Source organism: Eriocheir sinensis, chromosome 1 (assembly GCF_024679095.1).
Source record: "Eriocheir sinensis breed Jianghai 21 chromosome 1, ASM2467909v1, whole genome shotgun sequence".
NCBI lineage: Eukaryota > Metazoa > Arthropoda > Malacostraca > Decapoda > Varunidae > Eriocheir > Eriocheir sinensis.
This window is the reverse complement of record NC_066509.1, coordinates 37,298,060-37,306,735: the sequence shown is the minus strand read 5'-3', so window position 1 is coordinate 37,306,735 and position 8,676 is coordinate 37,298,060. Positions and strand designations below refer to the sequence as shown.

Sequence of the window (8,676 nt, the reverse complement as noted above, 5' to 3'; positions counted from 1 at the left end):
GATAGAACTTGGCGCCTTGGATCAACTTAACACTTGCACTGACCACCCCTACTCCATCCCCACCCACACACCCCAACCCCCCAACCTCCTCCTCACCCCCACCCCAACCTCCTCACCCCCAGCCTCACCGCCACCCCAATCCCCTCCTTCACTTCCTCCCCACCCCCAAAATCCACCTGAAACTAAGAGAGGTGGAGGACGTTGGGAAAGGGCTACCCTGCTCACCCCCACCTCACCCTCAATCCCCCCAGCCCCCACCCCAACCCGCCACACCCGTCACCCCACCGCCTTAACCCCCAAGTTACATTGCCACTAAACCAGTCTCGGGGGCGGCACTTCCGTATCTTTCCGCGCACTCTCGTCAATGAAGTCTCTGTGTGGTGGTGTAAACAAACTCGCTGCTGAGGTGTGTGAGTGTGTGGGCGTGGAAGTCACCTGATAACAACTACCACTGACGGGGCTCTAGAGGCTGTGGCCCCACAGCCTCTAGAGCCCCATAAAACACCCAAAAAGAAGAAGAAGTCGTGTGCAGTGGGCGTGTCTTGAGAGGCGAGGCGGAGGAAAGTGTAGTCTGGCATGTCTTGCTGACGGTCTTGGGGTGAGTGTGTCAGGGTGAAGGAGGGAGTAATGGCCGGTGTGTTGAGGTGACAGCGGGTGGACGGGACCAGCTGACACGCTCAGTGGGTGCTGCGTGGGCCTCAGCACAGGCGACGGTGAGTGCCGGGGCGGCCTGGCAGGGCGTCACGCCTGCCCTGCGAGGAGAGGCTGATTTGCCTTGGCCTGGCATCACTGGAGGGGACATGATGCAAACCTTCAAGGTAATCCACGGCCTTGACTCAGTCAGGGACGGATATTTCCTCCAACAATCGGGGCCAACTCATCACCACACCAGAGGCCACAGCCGGACACTAACAAAGCCCATCACAGAACAACACAGAGGGACCATTTCGGACAATGTACAGTTTCACCCAACCAATGATTTTCTTACGTGGTTCATTTTTTTCTGGTGATAGATTCTGCACGATTTTGTACTAAATGATATGCCTTCTTTTCAAGGGATTTTCTGCCCTCATGTCATTCCTCCTCGTGCCAGCTTCACCAATCCATCCATGTAATTTTGCTCTTGATCTCCTCTTTCCTCTTCCGCTTCATTCCAGTCGTAAGTGTAGTCACCAGTCCAGTCCTCCCTATGGTAAAATTCTAGTGTTTGCCCATACTCCCCCCTTCCCCCCATACAAGCCTGGGGACCTGGTGGGAATGCGGGGTTTCGGGTGGGGGACACGAAATCCGTCGCATTCGCGTATTTTTTTTTTAGTGGGGGGGGGGGGATAAAAAAAAACCTAGATCTAGGGAAGTTCCCTAAATTTAGGGAATTTTTCATCCCACCACCACTAAAATAAGCGTTTGCGATGAATTTAGTGTTTCCCATACGAAAACCACGCACTCAGTGGATCCCCAAGCTTGTTTTGGGAGAGAAGCATAGTGAACCCACCAAACAATGCTCACCTCACCATCTGGCGTGGCACCGGCGGCCATCTGTGCTCACATAAACCGCTTCCACCACACTCATGCCCTCTCTCTAGTAGGTTGTCACCTCATCGCAAGGTTTCTGTCCTCCAAGTAGAGTCCGTGGCACCAAACACAGTGTATCTTCATTGTTTATCACTGACACAAGTAAAACCACTGCCAGCCGGGATCCATCCAACACCGCGCCTTAACACTACTGCTTTTGCAGGAAGTGCAGGCTCTCGAACCTCTTGCCCGAGCTCTTCGAACACGTGAATCCTCACTGACCGGATTTTGAATCTGCTTCACGGGTTCATATTCCCAGTATACAAGGTGATTGTGGATGTTGACTGCCTCCAGAATACTTCCATATATCCCATATAGTAAAAACCAAAGTACTTAGAAGTAAAGAAGCTGAATTAATCCCCTTCCCCCAACGATCTTGGGGGACCTGCGTGAACTCGGGGTATTTGGGTGGGGGAGCATATTTAAACAACTCCAACTGAACTTTACGACTTGGTCTCACATGCGGCTGATGGTTAACTGGACCATCGCCAATTCGCACATCGGTACAGTATTAGGTAAAGGTGTTCTAAAAAAAAATAACCACGTGGTGAACCTGGTCTCACATGCGGCTAATGGTTAACTAAGCGATCATCGCTAACTGCTGCACCATCGGTAATAGTATTAGGTAAAGGTGCGTGTTCTAAAAAATAACCACGCTGTTGGACCTGGTCTCACATGCGTCGGCTAATGGCTAACTAAGTTTACCATCGCTAACCTAGCGCACCATCGGAAATAGTATTAGGTAAAGGTGCGTGTTCCAAAATAAAAAATAAATAACCACGCGTGGTGGACCTGGTCTCACCTAGCGATCATTGCTAACCGGATCGCTGGCAACGCTGCTCATATTGCAATGGCGTTGCCATGTAAACACATCGTCCAGATGTATAATATGCCCTCAAGTACAATATGGAGTATATTTTTTCGAGGTGTGGAGTGATTTCAATAATTACCTTATGTGGTTTCTGCACGTTGTAAAAAAACCGGAATGTATGAAATTTCCTCACATCTCAGTAATTGTAAGGAATTTCCCTACATCTAGGTATTTTTCAACCCTCATAACTCAAAAACTATACATTTGCGATGCATTTCATGTTTACCACCGCATTCTGAAGTCTCAATGGCCCCTAGCCAATTTTGGTTGCGAGGTGAGTGTGGGCAAACACTAGAATAATACCGATTTTGTACCTAATGTCTACTTTTCGGTATGCCTCTTTTCGAGTGACCTGCCCTCATGTCATTCCTCCTCGTGCCAGCTTCACCAATCCATCCATGTAATTTGCTCTTGGTCTTCCTCTTCCTCTTCTTCCCTCCACCATTCCAGTTGTAATCAAAGTCACCAGTCCTTCTCTCCCTATTATGTGGCCGAAAAATTTCAGTTGTCTCCCTCTCACCGTTCTCATCAACTCTCTCTTCTCTTTCACCATCTCCAGAATGTGTCAACGTTTAAAGATAAATGTGACCACCATGAGACTAGGAGACAGAGAAGAGGCACCTTTGACGAGCACTGACTCTAAACTATCACTAAAGGTAAAGGTGGGCGGTGTGCCAGCCAGTTTTGTGGGAATTAGCTCGCAGCCGCAAAATAGCTCACAGAGAGAGGTACAACTTACTTATTTGCTATTATATCAACCACCATTCACCATGCTGTCCTGAAGACTGTCTATCAACCATGACTTCAGAAGCACCGTCCAAATGAATCGTGAATGAGTTCCGGGGGATAGCATGAGCCAAGAATAGATGGATCTGGATTGATGATGCTCAGGGCACCTGTACAGGTGCATAACACACCACTATAAACAATTGCCTGCATGTGCCATCACGGGCTTGGGCCGACCACCAGGCCCTGAAACAAGCTTCACCGGTGCTACAAGCTAACACGTAAAAAAATATCGTATACAGTCTTTGCCAGATAATTAACCACTATTTTGTATGCCAAGACAGTGCACGCCTTAGTGTTTCTTGTAGCTACTTTCTTTTGCACCCCTTGTGCTTTCTTCCTCACCAGAAAGACACCTAAAGATAAGCAAATATTAGGCTCTGTTTGCCAGATTATTAACCACTATTTTGTATTCCAAGATGGTGCAGGCCTTTTTGTTTCTTGTAATGTCTTTTTCACCCCTTGAGCTGCCTCCCTTACTGTAAAATGAATAAATGTTAACCCTGTTTGCCAGAATATTAACCAGTATTTTGTATTCCAGGACAGTCCAGCGGTGAAGCCGAAAAGGCCCCGATGCAGCGTGGCAGCCTCCTGCTGTGCGCCGGGCTGTAAGAGCAGGAACACTGTGGACTGCAAGCTCACCCTCCACATGTGAGTTACAGCGGACAACACCATTTAATTGGACACTATTACTTTTTTTTACTCTTACTTTTTATATTTTTTTACTTTTCCTTTTTTTACTTTTTTACACGAATACAGTGGATGCCACCACCACCGGCCTTTACTTTGACACTTTTATTATTTGTTTCCTGGATTAAGTAAGGCTCTCAAGAGGTTAACGACAGCCATCGGTTATTTAATCACACACAGCACGGTCCACACAGTTACGGCCATCGTTTATTTAATCACACACAGCACGGTCCACACAGTTACAGCCATCGGTTATTTAATCACACACAGCACGGTCCACACAGTTACAGCCATCGGTTATTTAATCACACACAGCACGGTCCACACAGTTACAGCCATCGTTTATTTAATCACACAGCACGGTCCACACAGTTACAGCCATCGTTTATTTAATCACACACAGCACGGTCCACACAGTTACGGCCATCGTTTATTTAATCACACACAGCACGGTCCACACAGTTACAGCCATCGTTTATTTAATCACACACAGCACGGTCCACACAGTTACAGCCATCGGTTATTTAATCAGACTCTTTCATGCCCCTAATTTGAATGTTTACATCAAATTTGGCAGATTCTGTGACTTGCCTGATGGAGTGCCTCCTATTGTCCTTAAAAACTGTGCTTCTGTGCTGACACCCTGCCTGGTCAAACTCTTTCGTCTCTGCCTATCAACATCTATCTTCCTTCCTGCTGGAAGTATGCCTTTGTACAGCCTGTGCCTAAGAAGGGTGACCGTTCCAATCCTCAAACTACCGCCGTATAGCTTTACTTTCCCTAAAGCTTTGAATCAATCCTTAACCGGAAAGATTCAAGAGCACCTGTCCACTTCTAACCTTCTATCTGATCGCCAGTATGGGTTCCGCAAGGGGCGTTCTACTGGCGAACTTCTTTCTCACTTAACTGAATCTTGGTCATCATCTCTAAAGTAATCGGGTAGCCAAAAAATATTTTCTGTTACATTTTGTTCTGTATTTAATTAATAAGGTAGATCATCTATTTTCATGTAAGATTTTGGTGTATTTAAATATGGTAGCTAATCTTTTTCATGGTAGATTTTGGTGTGTATTTAAGAAATATGGTAGCTAAACTTTTTTTGGTAGATTTTGTGTATTTAAGGATTGGGTAGCCAAACTATTTTTGTGGTAGATTTTGGTGTGTATTTAAGGAATTGGGTAGGCAAACTATTTTTTGTGGTAGATTTTGGTGTATTTAAGTAATTGGGTAGCCAAACTATTTTTTGTGGTAGATTTTGGTGTGTATTTAAGTAATTGGGTAGCCAAACTATTTTTTGTGGTAGATTTTGGTGTATTTAAGTAATTGGGTAGCCAAACTATTTTTTGTGGTAGATTTTGGTGTGTAGCATTTAAGTAATTGGGTAGGCAAACTATTTTTTGTGGTAGATTTTGGTGTGTAGCATTTAAGTAATTGGGTAGCCAAACTATTTTTTGTGGTAGATTTTGGTGTGCAGCATTTAAGTAATCAGGCAGCTGTTTCTGGCGTACAACACCAGCTTATTCTAACATCCCTCCCTATCCTGAACCTCCGTTGGAATACACTGCAAGCCAAAAAATGTAACCTAACTCAGCCTAGCATGAATTACCTAACAGGGGACCTTGTCACCCCCCCTGTCTTCACATTTCATCTGAGGAAGGGGAATAAATTTAATCTAATGTAACCCCAGACATTTAAGGCTGTGGACACAACTCTTTTTCTTCTTCCACAGGTGTCAGGTTCCTGCACAGGTGAACGGAGGTGGAGTCACGGCTTTGGGGCGGCTTGCTAAAAAGGTACGTGTAATAATAATAATAATAATAATAATAATAATAATAATAATAATAAACGGTTTATTCAATTGCAGCAGCCATCAGGCGGAAAATTTACATATCATGAGTACAATTTTACTTCGCAAATGGAACAAGTACAAAAAGAAGGGGACGGGGATCGGGGGTCTGGTATGTGTGGGAGGGTTGGGGCGATGGAGCTTGGGGTGGGGGAGGAGGGGGGTGGGGGAGTGCAGTGCGGTGGTGCCGAGAGGGGGGGGAAGGTATGTTAATCCTGTGTTAATCCTGTGTGTGTGTGTGTGTGTGTTTGTGTGTGTTTTATCTGTTGTGTTAGGAAGTGAAGGTTTTCAGGTTTATTTTACCCACACACACACACACACACACACACACACACACACACACACACACACACACACACACACACACACACATAACTTCCGCTGGGCCACACTGCAAGCTGAAAACATTTAGACTAACTCGAACGTGAACCTAATTTACGTAACACGCATTTTTTTTTGTTCCCAAACACTTAAAGCTACAGTCACACTGACTTCACGACCTGCTAACGACCACCTGCGACCTCAAAATGCTGCGATTCACACCCACCGCTCCCCGACCACATAGGTGGCAAAGTAGTCGTGCGACTGAACGGCTACCGGTGGTCGTTTAGTGTCCGTCCAGTGGGCGGCCGGACGGCAAGATTCACACCTTGGCCTCACACCTGGAGTCAGGCCAAGACGCCCACCATACGCTGACCGGTGGCCGACAGGCAAGGACCAGTACACGTCCTGTCGCAATGAGGACGGCGACCTCCCTTAACGAGCTGCAGCTGACGTGTTACAGTACATAATATCTTCACCCAGTTATATTACACATTTCCCATTCTTATTTCTGTAAATTATTTGTAAAAAAAAGTTACTTATAAAGGTAATGAAAGTATCCTGTACTTCACTGCAGCAAAAGACGGATATTTGTGACCCCCCCGCCGCCCCCTATGTGCCGCAGACATGCAAAAAATGCTCCAAGCAATCTTGGTTTAACATTTTGTTAGTATGTATGTAAAATTACATTCGTTCTAAAGCAGTTCAAGCACCCTGGGCAGAGCAGAAGATGAAATGAACAGTTCTTTTTGAAGTGAATAACAGCCAATAGCTTTACAGACTCTCATTGTTACTGGTGTGCACGTCATGTCCTGCAGTGATTTATTTTGGTTAGGCAGAGGTGACCCATACACACTTGGCCGTGTGTTTGACCTGTGGAGCAGGTTGAGTGGGGACGGAGCTTGGACGGGCTGAGGGGCGTGGGACGTCACTGCTCAGGAATGTACCTCATTTCCGGGCAAGGGTGGTTTGACCTACCACCAGTCGCCGCACAACTCGCCGTGTGGTGGAAGGCCGGACGTCGACCACGGCCAATGACAGATGAAAAGTGTACGGCGACCATCAGTGATCTCCTTCTCTCTGACGGCAACCAGACGGCGTCCGCTTGCCATCCAGTCGCCGTTCAACAGTTAATGGTCAGCTGTTGGCCACCAGTGGCAGTCCACTAGCCGTCCAGACGCAGTCCATTCGGCCACCGGACAGCAACCTTTTTTATGACCGGCAGCGACCTGAGAGGTCGGCTGGAGGTTTTAGAGCATGACCTAAAACCTCCATTGGTCGGGAGTGTTTCCCAAATGGTATTGGTGTGCTGGATATCCCTTCACTGGTAGCCTGGTAACATATAGTCCCATGTCTTTCTCTGCCTCTGTGGTGGAATAGTGGAGTGTTTCCCATGTGGTATTGGTGTGCTGGATATCCCTTCACTGGTAGCCTGGTAACATATAGTCCCATGCCTTTCTCTGCCTCTGTGGTGGATAGTGGAGTGTTTCACATGTGGTATTGGTGTGCTGGATATCCCTTCACTGGTAGCCTGGTAACATATAGTCCCATGTCTTTCTCTGCCTCTGTGGTGGAATAGTGGAGTGTTTCCCATGTGGTATTGGTGTGCTGGATATCCCTTCACTGGTAGCATGGTAACATATAGTCCCAAGTCTTTCTCTGCCTCTGTGGTGGATAGTGGAGTGTTTCCCATGTGGTATTGGTGTGCTGGATATCCCTTCACTGGTAGCCTGGTAACATTCACTCCCAGGTCTTTCTCTGCCTCTGTGGTGGATAGTGGAGTGTTTCCCATGTGGTATTGGTGTGCTGGATATCCCTTCACTGGTAGCCTGGTAACATATAGTCCCAGGTCTTTCTCTGCCTCTGTGGTGGATAGTGGAGTGTTTCCCATGTGGTATTGGTGTGCTGGATATCCCTTCACTGGTAGCCTGGTAACATAATGGTCGGAGGTCTTACTCTGTGGTGGATAGTGGTGTGTTTCACATGTGGTATTGGTGTGCTGGATATCCCTTCACTGGTAGCCTGGTAACATATAGTCCCATGCCTTTCTCTGCCTCTGTGGTGGATAGTGGAGTGTTTCCCATGTGGTATTGGTGTGCTGGATATCCCTTCACTGGTAGCCTGGTAACATATAGTCCCAGGTCTTTCTCTGCCTCTGTGGTGGATAGTGGTGTGTTTCCCATGTGGTATTGGTGTGCTGGATATCCCTTCACTGGTAGCCTGGTAACATTCACTCCCAGGTCTTTCTCTGCCTCTGTGGTGGATAGTGGAGTGTTTTCCATGTGGTATTGGTGTGCTGGATATCCCTTCACTGGTAGCCTGGTAACATAATGGTCGCAGGTCTTACTCTGTGGTGGATAGTGGTGTGTTTCCCATGTGGTATTGGTGTGCAGGCCTTTACATTTTTCTTCATTGAATTGTAGCAGACACTTTTGTTCCATTCCTGTAGCTTGGTGAGGTATTCTGGTAGGAAATCCACAGTCTAGGGGTCACACTGCCCTAACCTAACGTGACCTCCTTAATGGGAGACTTTGAACCCCGCGACCCCTCGTTTTGACACTTAATCTGAGCATGACAAATTAAATCAAAC

General features: G+C 46.9%; 1 long non-coding RNA gene across 1 annotated transcript; it reads left to right on the top strand.

Annotated features, from left to right (window-relative positions):
• The first annotated feature begins 405 nt into the window (after positions 1-405).
• On the top strand, positions 406-6,711 carry LOC126996483 (uncharacterized). The gene is made up of 4 exons (XR_007751215.1): positions 406-598; positions 3,771-3,880; positions 5,649-5,712; positions 6,242-6,711. It is a non-coding gene; the product is annotated as an uncharacterized LOC126996483 (long non-coding RNA).
• The last annotated feature ends 1,965 nt before the right edge of the window (positions 6,712-8,676 follow it).